We start from the raw sequence: 17,204 nt of genomic DNA on the forward strand, positions 1-17,204 counted from the left end.
TGTCCCCGCCATCACCACCATCTTCAGCACATGAGTCAAGATCACTGTAAGGGCGACTTAGGACTTCATGTCTGTTGGGCATGGTTGGAAGCTAGTCCTAATACTTAAAATAAATAAATAAATAAATAAATTCTCATACAAACCCCATAGCCTACATATTAAAACCTTATTGGCTGTATCATCTTGGATAAGATTAGTTCCTCAAGGTAAAGAGCAGAGCCAGCATTTGAACCCAGGTGTGTCTGGGGCCAGGGCCTGGGCTCCAACCATGAAATCCTTCGCGGACTTTCCTTCATTCCGTTAACAGGTCATTACTGAGCATCTACTGTATGTCGAGGACTTTCCAGACATTGGGATGTCGTTGTGAACAAGACAGATCCACTCTCTTGTCCTTAAACAACTTACGAGTCGTGGGGTGAGACACAGTAGAGTAAGCAAGATATTTTTAGGCAATGATGACTGGTTTGAAGGAAATGAAACTGGGTAATGTGACACAGAATGTCTTGAGCATATGACTGGAGTGCTGCTTTAGGCTGGCTAGGGGCTTCTCTGAGCTGAGGTAGGACTTGAATGTTTTAGGCAAAAGAGCCGGTGACCACTAAAAGTCGTGTAGCAGGAGCTTGCCTGGTGCGTTTGGGGATCAGAAAGTGTACAGGAAGGAGTGTGGGAACTGTTGGGGAGGGAGGGTTACTTGTCATTGCTCGTAGTAGCGGGTCTAGATTTGTAGTGAACGTCCCACATTCCTCGTCCTAAGGCTATGGTCACCCAGGCATGGCTGGGACGAGGACTTTTGCCCTTGCCTGCAGAGTGTAGAGCACACTTGCTTGTGACAGGTCCCCTTTCTGAGAAACAAAATCCATCCCAGAGGAGTGGTGTGCTTCTTTAGGACTCTTGGCTCTGGAGTCTCAAAACCAGGCAGACAGGTCTAAGTTGTAGAGCCCTAAAAATTGTGTGAAAACAGTTTAAGTGGCATCAGGAAGAAGTAACGTCAACAGTGTGACTTGGTTGTCACAGCGACTTGCTGCGTTGGAGGCTTTGCTCCGAGGTGGATGAGGTAAGGAGGGTAGATGTCTGCCAAATAGAAGGACGACGTTCCTGGTCAAAGATGGAAGAGGTTTCTTTGGAAGCTGGTGCATATCCTCGGTGGAGGAGGAGTCCACTGCCCCTTGTGAGAGTTTGTACAATGGCTCAAGTGTGAGGCTGGAGACGCGAGAGGAGCTGGACAGGTGGCCTTCCAACCCGAGGTCCTGACAGCCGACCTGTCAGGGTGGCAGTCGATGGTGATGATGCTTAATAGCAACTTGGGAGAGAGAAAGAACCCCAAATTTTGTTCGTATCTGCCTCACACTTGAGGCCTGGGCTCCCTTACTTTGGTACCTTATAAGGTCCCTGATTTACTCTGGGATCCCTATTATTTTTAGTGGTGTCTTAATGCAGTTCTAGATTTTCCAGCTCACTGGCACCATCTGTCTGTAATCACACTTCTCCGAGCTGCCTCCTTGTCACCAGCCTGCCTGCCACTGTGATGGGGTGGGAACGAGTTGTGTTCTCTGTACTTGCTGTTCTTGAAAATTTTATACTTGGCATGGTCAACGAAGGGACCTTACAGCATCTGTGGGAGCCCGCGAAAGCCTGGGAACAGAAGGCTTGCGTTGTCCTCTCGTGGTGAGAACATCCTGGCCTCCGGTGCGGGGGTGCCTGCAAGGCGGCTCTGGGTTCCAGGTCCTTTGTCCCTGGGTTTTGTCTGTGTAGCCTTGGCCCCTTCTTTCAACACCTTTGGACTCTGATTCTTTTATCTCTAAGTTGACAGCATCAGACCCGTGGCTCCCTGGAGGGCCCATCCAGCTCTTGGATCGTTCAGAAGCGTTCCTTGCCTGTGTTCTGCACCATTGGGAACGTAATTGGCCTCTCAAGTGCTGACTTCTCGGAGCTTGTAGTCTTAGACCATCTGACGTGTGTGCAACATTTTAAAGATGGGCACCCAGTAGTCGATCGGACAGTTTTGTCAGGGGTGTGATGAAGCTGTCACTTCGGAGAAGATGATGTGTTTTCCTTGTGTTTTCACTACTTAGGTTACATCGTTTGCCCTAACTCCCTCAAATAGAGGCACGCATATGCCATACGCCGAATACATTAGCACGATAAGCCTGTAAGCCTGTCCAGGACCTAGTACCTCCCTTTTACATATAGGATTTATATTCTTCATGACAACCATCCAGGCCGAGTTGCTGTAATCTCCAGTGAAGAGATGCTTGAGTTCAGAGAGGAAGTAGCCTCCTGAAGATCACGTGGCTCTTCCACAGTGTCTCCCTTCAATGCTGCTGCCGCCCCTGCTCTATCTGGGCTGCATCTCCGATAGGGCTGTCAGCTTGGCAGGTGTATTGGGTCGAGGGTGGTAGGGATGGGGGGGGGTGGTCACTAAAGAAGGCAAATTGAGATGTGATCACAGGTAAGCATTCTGCGGTCTGGAAATGGGAGCGAGGATGGGGGAGGGCAGGAGCTGTTGCTTCTCCTCTCTGTGGCCTTGAGGGGGGTGGGAAGGTGGAACTGGATGCTGGCAGGAGCTAGGCTGTGGGTGATCTTGGATTCTGTGGTAAGCACAGTTGTTGAAGCAGGGTGGAGGCCATCCCGGCATGACTTGGTTGGCAGGTCTTCTACGCATCCAGCCTAAGAAGGTTTGTCGGGGGGCCCCAGTGGAGTCCTGCTGGCCCTGTGGTGGAACGTGGCGTGGGGCTCAGGCTGCCAAGGAGGGCACCCCCTCTCTCCTGTTCATCTTTTGCCGTCTCAAGAGGGCAGCTGTAGTAGAGCACCTGCCTCTAATTTGCTTCTGAGCGTGATTCCAAGGTGGGGGAGTTGAAAATATATTGTTTAATATGCTAAAGATAATGTTATAGACAGTTGGGAAACTTAGAACTTCTACAGAAAGACCTAAGGCAGTGGGGGAATATTTCAAGTGGTGGGGCGGGGAACCCGGTTTCCTTTACTTCTGTCATTTGAGTTTATGTGCTAGACATCGAGCCTCTTCAAACAAATCTTTAACAGAAAGAACTATGATGCCTTCCAGCGTGAGCCCCCAGCATTGGGAGAGGCCGTGTTGCTCTCCTGCAGGGCAAGATTGCCCAGCTTTGCAGGATTGTCAGCCAGGGGGCGACCTGGGAAGTGGGCCTGTTGGAAAGATGCATGAAGAGCTTCGTTGTGATGAACTGACACAGGCGATCATGGGGGCCGTCCAGTGAGTCCTAAATGTGTGGGGCCGGCTGCAGGCTGGACAGAAGCTGGTGTCTACAGGCAGGATTTCTGGAGTCTTCAGGAGTCTTCCACTCTGCTCTTGTGGCCTTTCAGCTGCTTGAGTCAGGCTCATCCGGATGATCTAGAATCACCTCCTTTACTTGAGGATCAAGGACCTTCATCACACGTACAAGACACCCTCACAGCAGCACCTAGGTTAGCGTTTGGTAGAATGACTGGGGACTTGTCCTCACCAAGGAGAGGTTAAAAAAGCCAATAATTTGGTAGAGCATCCTGTTTGAAAATTAGTCTGGAAAGTTGGGTGCCTCATCTACCAAGCTAGTCCAACCTCTCCTCCCATGGCCCTCCTGACTTAAGGGTCTAACGTGAACCCCACTGGTCTCACCTGAACCTGTCTGCCTGGAACATTACGCTCTGTGTGGTCTTGGTCATATTTGTTTGGACTTTTTCTGAAGTATGCTTAAATCTCATGTGCCCGGGACCTTTCCCCGTGTCTAAGTCGGAAGTTCTTGCTGGGGAGGGGTGGTGTCTTTTGCGTTCATCTGCTTCCAGTCCGAATCCATGCAGCAGTGCCTTCAGAGGTTTCTCCATGACTGACACTGAGGACTTCTCTCCAGAGCCCAGAATGGCCAAGGTCCTCATTCTATCTCCTTCTGGAAGAAAAAGCACCTTTGTTTTGTTTGCTTTTCATGCAACAGATATTTTCAAGTGCCCCCTATGAGCTGGGGACTTATCTGTGTGCCAAGGATCTAGCAGTGAACAAGACAAACATGATCCCTGCTCCTTCGGAGCCTTACGGACTGGCCTGGGTGTTGGGGATGCAGGAAGAGGGAAGGAGAGAAACAAATAGCCTTATAAATAGGCCGATTTCAGATCATGCTAAGTGTACTGAGGAAATAGAACAGGATGCCATGACCCAATCTGGTCCCTTTCTGACTGATCTCAAATAATGACTTCCAACTTGTGTGATGTTGGGCAGGTTCGTGTACGTCTGGGAGCCTCTATTCTATCCGGGATAAGAATCGCATGTGTTGGGAGCCTGGGCCACCACCTGTCTGGGACTGTTACAGGTTTTGGGGCAAGAGGCCCAGGGAAGGTGAATTGTCTCGAGATTCTTTGGGACGGTCGGAGCTTTGCTCCTCGCAGTGTGGCTTGTGGTCCAGCATCAAGGTCCGTGGAGGTCTTGTTGGAAATGCAGACTCTCAGGGGCCCTGTCCTAGACTCACCGAGCTAAGTCCGCATTTTACCAAGATCCCGGTGACTTGTCAACTACGATTTGGGAGAAACACGAGGCAGAGAGGCTAAGGGCAGTTCAGAGGCTGACCGAGCACCTTGTACAAAACCTTGGATTCAGGAGGGAAGCGGGAGCAAAGCATTCGGGTCTGTTTTCCCGGTTTTATCCTGAGCGAGGTCAGTCGGTGAAGAATGTGCTGATAAGAAACCCGCTCGTTCCCCAGATTGCCAATTTATCATCACGTCCTCGCGGGAGGTAAATGCCAAGCGCTTGCTCTGGAGTCTGGGCGTCTGATACACCGAGTAGAGGGCTGCGTGGGGAGGACGGGGGCTGGGACTGGAACTGGCTTTTGTGCAAAGGCTACTCAGGTCCAGCGGCTGGAAGGAGGGGCCCCCCCCCTTTGCTTCAGGAATGTTCTCTGAGATCTAGGTTACGGCCTCCTGCATGCCAAGCCTGGCCTTGGGTGTGCGGCCTGCTGACCCAGCCGCCGTCCCCTTGTCCGGAGGCCGGCCGAGGGCTCGCCGCCTCCCTCTGTGGTTGGGGTTCCCGAGGACTGTGGTGTGCTGCTCCCCTTGCGGCTTGGCTGCTGCTTGAGGCCTCGTGGGAGAGGCCTTGAGCCCCTGTGAGTGTTTGCGGGACGGGCTGCTGCCCGGTGAATTTGCGTGAACGGCTGACCCGCCCCCGCCCCCCCCCCCCCCCCCCCGTCCGTGTGATGCCTGTTCTCATGCACTTTGTCCCCACGAGGGCAAACCTTGCTCCCTTGGCTTGGTTGTCACAGGAATCTATCCTACTACGGTGTGGATTTCCACGCTTACTCTGTGCTGCGTGTTGTTGAGTTTTGTGTTTGCTCCAGCTGCAGCTTAGAGAGTTCTCGAATGATCTGGTGGCTTAGTAGGATAGATTTGAAGTATGCAACCTTGCGGTCGGTTCCAGTGGGAGATGACTGGAAGCTGGGGTGGGTGGGGGAGTTCAGAAATATTGCTCTAAAAAGATTTTTATTTATTCATGAGAGACACAGAGAGGCAGAGACACAGGCAGAGGGAGAAGCAGGCTCCATGCAGGACTTGATCCCAGGACCCCAGGGTCACGACCTGAGCTGAAGGCAGATGCTCAACCAATAAGATAAAAAATATTTGTGTCACCGAGATGACACGTGGGGGAAGAAGACAACTGGGCAGGTTGGTGATCGAACATGCACCCCGATTTATTGACTTAGGTGCTGATCCAGGGCTGGTGGGCGTCTTCGACGTTGCCGCTTGCGCTGTGGTAGCGAGTGCAGTTTCCTCCGAGGCTTTCCCCGATGTGGTTTGAGGTTCCCATCGAGACCTGTGGGTTCTTTCTGGGGGGTGGGGTGGGGCTGGAGAGGGGTAAGCATGTCTTTCATCAGCTTTGGAACAAGGGGTGGCCCCAGTTCCCGTGTCTGAATCGCCGTTAAACCTATTTCATTTAAGTTCCTCGAGCTCTCCTGCAGCTTCTCGAAGCTCCGCACACCACGGCGCCCGGGAGGAACACAGGAGGTAAAGGCGCCCCCGTGGGGGGCATTAATCCATGTCTGGGGCATTCGCTCATCAGAAAATGCTGGCTTCGGTGTCCTGGGGACAGGAGCTCATTTTGTGCATTGTATTGTCCGCGCTGGCCGTCTGTCCGGCGCTGCAGCTGAGGACATCGGTCCGTCTCTATCAGATTAGCGTCGGGCCCCAGCGACCGGATGCGCGCGTGGACTTAGTGCTGCTGCTTAGATGGATCGCGGCCTGTGTCTGACACCTGACAGCCGACGTCTTAAGAGCTTTCTTGCCTTTTTTTTTTTTTTTTTTTTTTTTGCTTGTTTGTTTAAACTGATGAATTCTTGCCAGGTATTTTATCATGAATTTTTCCTTCCGTAGGCAGGGAGGTGGGGACTCTGTGCCCGCGTGCTCCTCCTGAGAGGAAGGGACGGGGGGAGGGGGCGTGGGGAAGCCCACGGACACCTCCTGGGCTCTGGCAGATCCGATTCCTCGGGGCCCAGCCGCCCCTCGGGTAGCAGCGCTGCCCTCCCTCGTCCTGGCCCTTCCGACGGGTCACGGAGGCCATCGCCGAACAAATGTGCCGTTGTGCCCCTGCATTCAGAGGGGGGCTGGTGGCCTGAATGCACCTGGTCAAGCCGCTGCTAGGAGGACACCAAGGGCCCTCCTGGGGGCAGGTGCTGCGCTGTACCCCTGCCGCCCTCCGGGAAGGTTCTGTGCGGGGAGAGCTGCCTGGAATGCACGTATGTGTGAACACGGCCTCTGGGAGCCTTGGAGACCCATCATGGGTTCTTGCCACCTGAGGGTGGACAGGTCCGGGGAGTCTTCCCACCCCGGGGCCCCTGAACATTCTCCTCTTCCAGGCCCAGGCATATCCTACGGTCCTTGTTCACGGAGGTGTGAGGAGAAGATCGAGATAAAAAGAATGGACTGTTTCCTCCATATCAGTTGCTTAGCAGGTGCTTTGCCTTGCTGATACCCTGGGTGACTCTTCATTTGAAAATCAAAAGCAAGCCACTCTTGGCTTCCAGGGTTTCCTGCATGCTGGATCAGTACTTGTAGGACCTGTATGTGTCCCCAACCGTTTAGGAGCAGTCACTTGATAGTTTTGAACTTGCTCCCCAGGTGCTGAACAGCCACTGTGTGTCCAGGCCTATGGAAGAGGTTGAGGGTTGAGGTTGGGGGCGAGTGTGTGTTCCCTGGTGAGGAGTCAAAGCTCCGTTCTGGGTGGATGGTTGCCCGGTCCTTTTGAGTCCTGGGCCCCATGGAAATCTAACAAAAGCTTTGGCCTCTCTCCTCTGAAAACTGCTCATAAACCGAACCTAGCATCTCATTTCAGGGGGCGGTCCATGGAGCCTGTGAGAAGGTTCATGGGGATTCCCAGGACCTCAACGTAGGAGCCACTTGTCTTGATGTTGTGACCTGGCTGGTAATCTGTTGTCATCTACATTTTGGGGAGGTAGGGATGCGAATTTCTAGGGCCGTACAGCATGTTCTCCTTTTTAAAGAAAAATCTAGAAACTAGGCCATTTGTCGTAATAACCAGAAGACAGTCTGTTTGGAGAGTCCATGAGGCGGGTAGGAGGGACCTATATCAGAAGGCAGGGAGAGGTTTGGAGGTAGTCTATCCAGATATTCCAGAGAGGTCTTTTTCTTCCTCCGGTTTGGAAATGGGGCCTGGGGCCCAGTGCCTGACACAGGCCCTGTGCTGATTCACAGGGAAGGATTTGCTCCACGGACGTAAGTGTGCAGACAGTGGCCCTGTGTGCCTGCATGTCCCCAAGGGCTGAACGGAGATGTCCCTGCTTTCAGCTTCTGTTTACACAGGGCTGACGTCCCTGGGTTTACTCCACATTCTACAAAAGCCAGAAACCAAAACAAAACACCAAATGGCAAAAAATAAACAAAGGACTTGGACTACCGCTGCTCATTTTTTTACTTAAACGTCGCCAGCACGAAGAGGGTTCAGCTGGCTTATGTAGTAGGAACCTATTTGTGTGACTTTTTAAATTAAAGTGATGTGAAACAGGCGGTGGGACGCAGAGTACACTTCTGGTGAGCCTTGAGTGGTGTGTGTATAGAATTGTGGAATCACCGAATGGTACTCCTGAAGCGAATACAACACGGTGTGCTAACTATACTGGAATAAAAATTAAAAATTTAATAAAGTTGTACACCCACCCACACGATCATGTGAGTCTCCCTACTACTCCGTTCTGCAGCTGGAGCTTGCTTTTGGATTCTGGAACGCTTAACGGCCCCGGCTCAGGAATCTCCGTCTTGTCTTCGTGAGGTGTGGGAGGGCAGAGAAGGTATTCTTGAGGGGATTTGTGGAGGTATTTGGAATTGCCTAGAGTCGCCCTCTGAAGACTTGGATCGTGAAATCTACCGCGGGTCCTTGGCTTATCAGGCAGGAGACGGAGGGCAGGCAGTGGGGATGCTAGTAGCCAGTGTATGGCCAGAGGGACAAACGTGAGCCTATTCCATGAAGAGTAGGATGTCTCCCCTGCTGCTGGTGGGGGCATCAATTGGTACAACCTCAGGAAGGCAATTTGATTTTTGGGTCGCCTGGGGGACTCAGTCGCTTAAGCATCTGGATCTTGGTTTGGGCTCAGGTCATGATCTCAGGGTCATGAGACTGAGCCTCACGTCAGGCTCCACGTTCAGTGAGGACTCTGCTTGGGTTTCTCGCTCTCCCTCTTCCCCTCTCCACTGCATGCTTACTCTCTCTAAAATAAAAAAAAAAAGTGGCAATTTTATATATGTGTGTATGTGAACCTATATGTAGATACTTCAACATTTTTCTGTCCTTTCACAAATTTGTTTTGGGGGTGGGGTGGGGAGGGGTCTGTCCTAAAAAAAAAAAAAAAAAAAAAAGGATTTTGTGTGTGTGTGTGTGTGTGTGTGTGTGTGTGTGTGTTTTAAAGAGTTTTGTGAGCATGTGCTCATGTGTGTGCATAGGTGGGGGAGGAGGAGACTCCCCACTGAGCAGGGGGCCCGACATGGGGCTCAATCCCAGGACTCTGGGACGATGACCTGAGCTGAAGGCAGACACTTAACTGACTGAGCCACCCAGGCACCCTGCATTATTTCTTCATGTTCAGCCCAGTTTTCCAATAGAGAAAAGTGGAAAGGCAGCTTAAGGACTCACAATTGAGGAATTATTATGCAAGTGGCAGTTCATTCAGAGGATGGACATTTGTGCAGCTGTTAAGCTTGTGAAGGAGTGGGGAAATAACGAACTGGGGGTCTGGTGCAGGAGATGAGGGGAGAATCCTTTCAGATCCCACCCTATACCTCTAACAGGTGTTTCTCCTACATTCTCCATGTAGGACCCGTGTGCCCTGTCCCTTGATCTGCCTACTGCAGTCTTCGTAGGTCCGCCTGCGACTCCAGACTCTAGCAGAAGCCTTGGTGCCTCTGCTTTCCGGTTCCTGTGTTCATCTCTTGTATCTGGGTTCTCAAAAAGCCCTCTGTCCTGTAAATCAGTTAAGCCAGAGGATCCCAGTATGGCTGTGTCCGGGTGTAGTGGGAGATGCCTTTCTGCTAAAGGATTTGGAACTTCAGGATCTTTTTCACTTGGGAAAACTGTTTGAAAGGGGTAGACCGATCTGATCAGAGCTGGAGGGTGTCTTTCATCCAGTTTCCTCATATTGCCACTGGGGAAACCGAGGCCAAGTGATGCTCTCCGAATCTCCTAGCTGGTAGTGACAGGTGCGCCTCCTCCCTAAGTGCGGGCTTAGCCCTTTGATAGCTGTGGGGCAAAAAAAATCTGAGCATCTCAGTGGGTGCACTTGTGAACTGGGGGTGATGAGGTGTTTAGCACCATGTCTGCCGTATATTAAGTGTATCTACTATAAACAATGGAAAAAAACAGTGAAAGTATTTTTATCCTTAAGAAGGAGTCTTCTTGGGTGGCTCAGTGGTTTAGCACCTGCCTTCGGCCCAGGGTGTGATCCTGGAGACCCGGGATCAAGTCCCACATTGGGCTCCCTGCATGGAGCCTGCTTTTCCCTCTGCTGTGTCTCTGCTCCTCTGTCTCTCAAGAATAAATAAATAAAATCTTAAAAAAAAAAAACAAAAAGTCTTCTATTATTGTCTGGACCTTCTCGAGATGTAGAACCACCTCCTGTTTAGGGACGTGGGATAATTGTTCAGATAATGTCCCCACGTGGGAGCCCTACAGCAGTGTCAATGTTTGCAGTTAGAGTGGAATAACCCATTTCTAAACCGTTAAGGTCATTTGAAACACTTTATAATGCAGGTGACCCTCCAATTTAAGATAAGCTGGCATTTGAAAGCTGGAATCTATCAACAGATAAATGAGTGTGATTACCATAATTACAAGTGACTTGGTCACTGCACAACAGTTTCAAAGTATGTTTAAGAAGCTCCGATTGAATAGCATAAGATTATTCACTGACGGTTTCCCCTTGTACAATAATTAGCAAAATGAAGACGATGTAAAGCCAGACCCATGTGATCTGTTGACCCTGTCTTTTAACGATGGAATAAGTGTCCAGAGAACATGCTTTCAGTTATCAGTGTTTAGAAATCCTGATGCTAGAAAATATAATAAGCTATTTGGGCGAGTGGAAATTAACTATTTTAATTTTTATTCCACACAGGTTGTCCACAAATTTTAAACTGAATTACTGGGGAGCATAGCAAGCCCTCCAGAATCCAAGGTCCTAGTGTGCTGTGTATGCAGTAGGTCTTTGGAAAGTTAATTTTAAGACCTTTTATTATAAAAAAAATTATAAAATACACAAACGTAGAGAGGGTAATATAATGAGCCTCTGAATACTCATTACCTAGATTCTAAGACTTTGCCACATTTGTTTTATCTATAACCTTCTCTTATTTTAAATATATTTTAATGTAAGTCATGAGATCGTGTTTCACCACTCCATCCTAGACTATGACTCTCCATAAAAAGGGGGACTTTTCTTCTCACCTATGAAAATTAGCAACAGCATCCTTGTACCTAGTCCTTCAAATTTCTCCAGTTATCTTTAGATAGCTTTTTATACTTGTTTTTTTGGGATCAGGATCCAAATGCTGTCCACACATTGCACTGGGAATTATGTTTCCAGGCTGTTGTCTAAAGTGGACACCCCCCACCCCCCTTTCTCTAACCCCCTGTGACTTTGAGGAAACTGGTTCAGTTGTTTGGTAGAATGTCCCACAGTCTGGAATTTTTTGAGAATCATGAACACCTCGATAATGATCTATTCAGTGTGTTTCAGTAATTTTGCAGCCATTATTCATTTCTGTGCTCCTATTGTCTCCTATTCTGACAGCGATGACTCTTTAGGTTGGCTCTTGTGTCCTTTTGACATAACCCCATTCATTTAAAGAAGTTTTTTTTCCCATTAGTTTTTATGGCTTCCCTGCTTTGTGACACATTGAGATCTCTTAGGCTGACCTGTGTATTTCCTGGCCTGACCTATATGTTTCCCAACCCAGACCTGGAAGCAGCCTTACCCTCAGGGAGACCTGTTTTCATAGAGCAGGATTTTCGAGACCACAGTTTGGGTGTTTGGGGTCCTCCTTGCTTGCTTCTAGGCCTTTGCAATGTTAGAATTAGGAAACCTATATTTTTGAAAAAAGTTTATATTGCCATTTCCTATTATAATGAGCTGTACACGTTTGTATTTTCTTTAATACTTGCATATTTTTCTTTTTATTGAAGAATCTTGTTTTCTAGCAATATTAATGGCATTTGTCTTACGATTTATAGAATACTTTCTAAAAAAAACCCACCAAGGGATCCCTGGGTGGCTCAGCGGTTTGGCCCCTGCCTTCGGCCCAGGGCATGATCCTGGAGACTTGGGATCGGGTCCCACATCGGGCTCCCTGCATGGAGCCTGCTTCTCCCTCTGCCAGTGTCTCTGCCTCTCTCTCACACATCTCTGTGTTTCCCATGAATAAATAAATAAAATCTTTAAAAAAAAAAAAACCCACCAAAATTGCTATTAATACTGAATAAAGATTTCATCACATTTCTCTGTCCTTAGCATATATTCTATCAAGTATTGTTAAAATACTATGTTCTGAAGGCCTTTGAAATATGTTCTTTGTGTTTATTTCCAATTTGTTTCAAATTTTTACATTAGGTTTTTGAATAACCTAGGACTACAAATTGAAAGTGATTCATCTAGTATATTCTGAGATGGTCACCTTCTACCCTGGATCTTCCTTCCTCTAGTATGTAAACAGGCTTTTGATAATCTTTTCAGTGTTTCTCTTGCAAATGTAAATATATATAATATAAAGTTGGCCCTTGATCAACATGGATTTGAATTGCATGGGCCCACATACGTGGATTTTGTTAAATAGAATTCATTACTGTAAATGTATTTTATCTTAAAATTTTCTTTTCCCTAGCTCCCCATACTATAAGAATATAGTATTTTTGTAAAACACCGCATGCAAAAATGTGTTAATTGACTGTTACTGGTAAGGCTTCCAGTTGATAGTAGGCTATTGGTAGTTAAGTTTTGGGGGAGTCAGAAGCTACACATGTGTTTTTGATTGGGTGCTTGGAGCTCCAACCCCTGCATTGTTCAAGGATCATCTGTGTGTATGTGTCCATCTCTTCCCCAAATCCCTACAGAAAAGGGAACCTACTGTATCCACCATTTACTGCATTGTTTTTTTTTCTTTGAATTAATTTTAAACGAAGAGTTGTAAATATAAAAGAACTGCAATTTACCCTTCACGTCACTTCTCCTGCCCTTACTTCCATCCACCCATCCAATCACACACACATTATCTACAGATTTTATGCAAATTTTACCATTAATTACCACTAAAATTTTTTTTCTGGCCAGAATCTAATCCAGGATGGTATAGTAAGTTCTGTCTCTTTATTCCTCTTTAATCTGGAATAGTTCCTTAGTTTTTCATGACCTTGACATTTATGAAGAATACAGATCAATTTGCAGATGTCCTTTATTTGGGGTTTGCTGGATGTTTTCTGATGGTTAGATTTAGGGTCAGCGTTTGGGACAAAAATGCTACTGAAGTGATGCTGTGTCCCTCCTGGTATGTGCCATCAGGAGGTACACAGTGTTGATTTGTTCCACTACTGGCGATAACCACCTTTTCTCCATATTGTTTTTATTCATTTAACAATACATCCTGGAAACCATCCATGCAAGTGTATGGAGCTCTTCTTCATTTTCTTTTTCCCTTTTTTTTTTTTTTTTTTTAATAAAAACATCTGTGTGATAGTCTATCCTGATAAATATGGCTTATTGACTCATTCCTTGTTGACTGTTAGATCATTTCTAATCCTTTGCTGTTACAAATAATGTCACAATATGTAACCGCAGGCACGATTGTTTAATAATTTTGCCATTTTTGCTTCTGGGACAGATTCCTAGAAGGGGGGTTTCTGGGTTAAAGGGTAAATGCATATGCATTTTTGATAGATTTTCTAGACTTCTCTCCAAAGAGATTATACCATTTTACATTCCCACCAGCAATGAGTGTTTCTCTGTAGCCAGGCTAAAGGTAGAGTTAAGCATGGATTTTTACTAATCTCCTAGGTGAGAAATAGTATCACCATATAGTTTCAACTTGCATTTTTTTTTTTTAAGATTTGAGAACACGTGCAGAGGAAGGGGCAGAGGCAGAGGGGGAGAGAATCTTCAAGCAGACTTCCTGCTGAGTACAGAGCCCGATGTGGGGCCTGATCCCAGGACCCCTGAGATCATGACCTGAGCTGAAATCAAGAACCAGATGCTTAACTGACTGAGCCCCCCGGGTGCTCCCAGCTTGCATTTATTTTGAGTGAGATTAAACATCCTTTAATTTGTATAATGGCCACTGGCATTTATTTTCAGTAAACTGTTCATACCTTCTGCCATTCTTCCTATCAGAGTTTTGGTCTTTTTTCTCAAGTTTAGAAGCTTCATTGTCTATTAGGGACACGAGTCCTTTGTGATCTGTTGCAAATATTTCTTCTCCTTTGTCATCTGTGTTTTGACTCTGTTTATGGTGTTCTGTGCCTCTCCCCTCCACCCAACAACATCCAGCTTTCTGTGTTTGAAAAATCAAAAAGTTGAAAGTACAGTACAACGAACCTCTAAACTTTCTACCTTAGTTCGTCGATTTTTAATAATTTTGCCACATTGGTTATATCTCCTCCTATACATAGTTTTGCGGTTCCATTTGAAAGTCAGTTGTGTAAAAAAAAAAAAAAAAAGTCAGTTGTAGAAATTATAACACTTTCTCACTAAATACTAAAGATACGTGCCCTAAGAATAATGAGAAATTTCTATGTAACTACAATAATTCGTTGAAAAAATTACTGGTTGCTTACAGATTTTTTTGTTCCTGCTATGCTTTCATATAGTTTATGTGCTTTTATATAATTTATCTTTTATTTTAATGCTTCTGGATTTTGAAGCATAGTAAGATTTTTCTCAGGTGAGGGATGTAAAGAAATTTACCCATGTTTTCTTTTAGTACTTGGATGGCTTTTAATTTTTTAAATTTATTTTTTTAAATTTTATTTAAATTTAATATGCCAACATCTAACACCCAGCACTCATCTCCTTGTGTGCCCTCCTTAATTCCTGTCATCTGGTTACCCTATCCCTCCCACCCACCTCCCCTCCAGCAGCCCTTTGTTTCCCAGAAGTAGGAGTCTCTCATGGTTTGTCTTCCTAGTTTTTGCCCTTTCACTCCCCCCGCCCCCCCACTTCCCTTATGGTCCCTTTCACTATTTCTTAGATTCCACATATGAGTGAAACCATATGATGCTTGTCTTTCTCCTACTGACTTATTCCACTCAGCATAATACCCTCCAGTTTGGGTGGTTTTTTATTTTTCTTAAATTTTAATTCAGATCTCTCATTTACTATCCTAGTGTATAAGATTAGGAACAGATCTGATTTTGTTTTTCTAAATGCATTCTAGTAGTCCCAGCACTATTTATTGAATAAATCTCCCTCTACCACGGAATGGAAATACTGTATTATATGCTTCATTTCTGTATACACTTGGGTTTTTTTGTTATGTGTATTTTGCATTGTCTTTGGGGGACATAATCATTCAGTTGAACTGTTTGATTTCAGTTCTCCCAACAACCTATTATCATGTGGTTCCATTCTAATCACACAGTATTCATTCCTTGTGCATACTTACGAGTTCATTTAGTTAGTATGAAATATTCAGTGATATTTTAAATATTGATCATTTTCAACATTATCCAACATCCCTGAATGAAAACGCCTAAAAAAAATTTTTTTGTATTCCAAACTGAAATCGATCTGTAACCTTTTCTGAAGAAGGGTAAATTTTTCTGTTTTTCCATTATCTTTGTTTTCTCTCATTTCCAAAAAGGCATATGTGCTATTCACGGTGTCACTTAGCTGATACAGCGTAGCTTACAAATGGCACAAGCAGGGGAAAAATCTGTTCCACATTCTACCCCTGCTTCCTTTTATTTGAGAAAGTCCATTGAAACTTTGAGATTCCAGGGCCACCAGGGACCAGCTGCTGGTCTGTGAGGTCAGCCTGGGATGGCTGTTGAGTCCTCTAAGGATGGGGTCCTGGGAGATGGTCCTTTGGCTCTCCTTGAGCCTCTTCTCTGCACCCAGGGATGCACGTGGACTCCACGGTGCTGAACATAGCAATGTGTGCGAATGTTCCAGCAGCTCACGCCCAGGTGTTTCGGGTCCCCAGCTAAGCTTTTCCCTTTGTGTCTGGGGTTGTCTCTGTGTGCCTGCCTCCTCGAAGCTCCCGTTTAGCCAGAATGAGACTGGTCTAGCCTCTGTGTTAGCTTCTGGCCTGTGGCACCCATGCCATGGGTTATTGTAGAACTTTCTCTAGTCTCTCCCCCCTCATTGAATAAGCTGGGCTCTTTATCATCTACCTCCTTTAAAAAATTTTTCTTTTTTGATCAGCCATTATTGTTCACTTGCCCTCCTCTGCTCAGTGTCTCGTCATTGCCACGAATACACCATTATGCTTTCCTACCTCTGTCTCCAGTGTCCTGTCTCATGTTGTCCCTGCTTGAAATGCCCTCCCTGACCATTTCCATATATCCATTTGTCCTAAGAGGTTCTGCTCAAATGCTACATCCTTGGAAGTTGCCCCCGATCCCAGATTCGTTAGCAGATCCAACAGCCCTTTAGAGCCTGGAACACTTCAGACGTGAATGCCAGTCTTCATGAGGTGGTGACCTTGGGGCGGGTGATCTCATGTCGTTAGCCTGCTCTGTCTTCTGGAAGCCTGTGCTGGGCCCACAGCAGGCACACACTCCCTGTGTGTTGCAAAGTGAACAAATCCAAATCTTCTTTAGTCACCAGAGCACTGCGGAGTCTTGCTCCAACTCCTGAAGGACGGCTTCTCTCACCTTGATGGAGGCATTGCGTTCACCTGTATCACAGACTCTAAACCAGGTCATGCACGTACGGTCTCTGGTTGTGCTGGTTAACTTTGCCCATCTAAATGGAGACCCTGGAGGCCAGAGACCTCTCTCCCACAGTCAGGAACATACTTGTCGGCTGAGTTGCTGTGCTAGACTTCCTACGTCTTTCTTAGGAACAGATTTAGTCTGGCAGTGTAGAACTACCTGCTGCTCTTCGTTGAGCTTTTCTAGGAGCTGGTAGTGATTTCTGATCTTGGCTATGAGGATAACCCTGCAGGGAAGGGGACATTTTTCTCCATTTTGCAGATTAGAAAACAAAAGTGCTTTTTGTTAAGTAACTGGTCTTAGTTTTCTGCCTCTAAGAGGGCAGAGCTGGGACTTGAACCCAGGTCTTTATAACTTGAGGCCACCATGCTCAGTAACAAATAGGGACCACATGAATTTTTATGTCTCCTCCAGAATTGACTGTGGTGCTTTGCACCTAGTAGATACTTAATGCGTTACCAGTTGAGAGCTGCTTATCAGCTTTGGTTTTACAGGTGATGAGTGTTCCCCTACTCGGCTCTATTTCTCAGGCAATATCTACATGGTACTTGCTGAAAGCTTTGTTTTTGTCACCTCCCAAGAATAGGAGGGACAGAATAGAGTGCATTAGGCCATCTCTGCTGTGGTTTACATCAGGGTACAACGTCCAAGGCAGGGAAGAGGCCTTTCCAGAGGCTCGCTCTCTGTTGGGCAGAGGGAGCTTTGCAGAGAGAATCTAGTCCAAAAATCTTCAAACCAGGCTCCGTAAGTTGACTTCACAAAGCAGGTGCCACGATGCTTTTATTAA

The 17,204-nt window shown here is 46.8% G+C and overlaps 1 protein-coding gene across 7 annotated transcripts in view; it reads left to right on the forward strand.

Annotated features, from left to right (window-relative positions):
* The window catches only part of NOS1AP (nitric oxide synthase 1 adaptor protein), a 277,936-nt gene that overhangs the window by 30,401 nt on the left and 230,331 nt on the right, over positions 1-17,204 (forward strand). The window contains exon 1 of one of the 7 annotated variants that reach the window (XM_077887284.1): positions 4,983-5,105. The exons of the other annotated variants lie outside the window; for them this stretch is intronic. The gene's annotated coding sequence lies outside the window, so the exon portion shown is untranslated. Of the gene's footprint in view, positions 1-4,982; positions 5,106-17,204 lie in introns of those variants that run through there. 7 annotated transcript variants of the gene reach the window in all.

Source organism: Canis aureus, chromosome 38 (assembly GCF_053574225.1).
Source record: "Canis aureus isolate CA01 chromosome 38, VMU_Caureus_v.1.0, whole genome shotgun sequence".
In the NCBI taxonomy this organism is placed as follows: domain Eukaryota; kingdom Metazoa; phylum Chordata; class Mammalia; order Carnivora; family Canidae; genus Canis; species Canis aureus.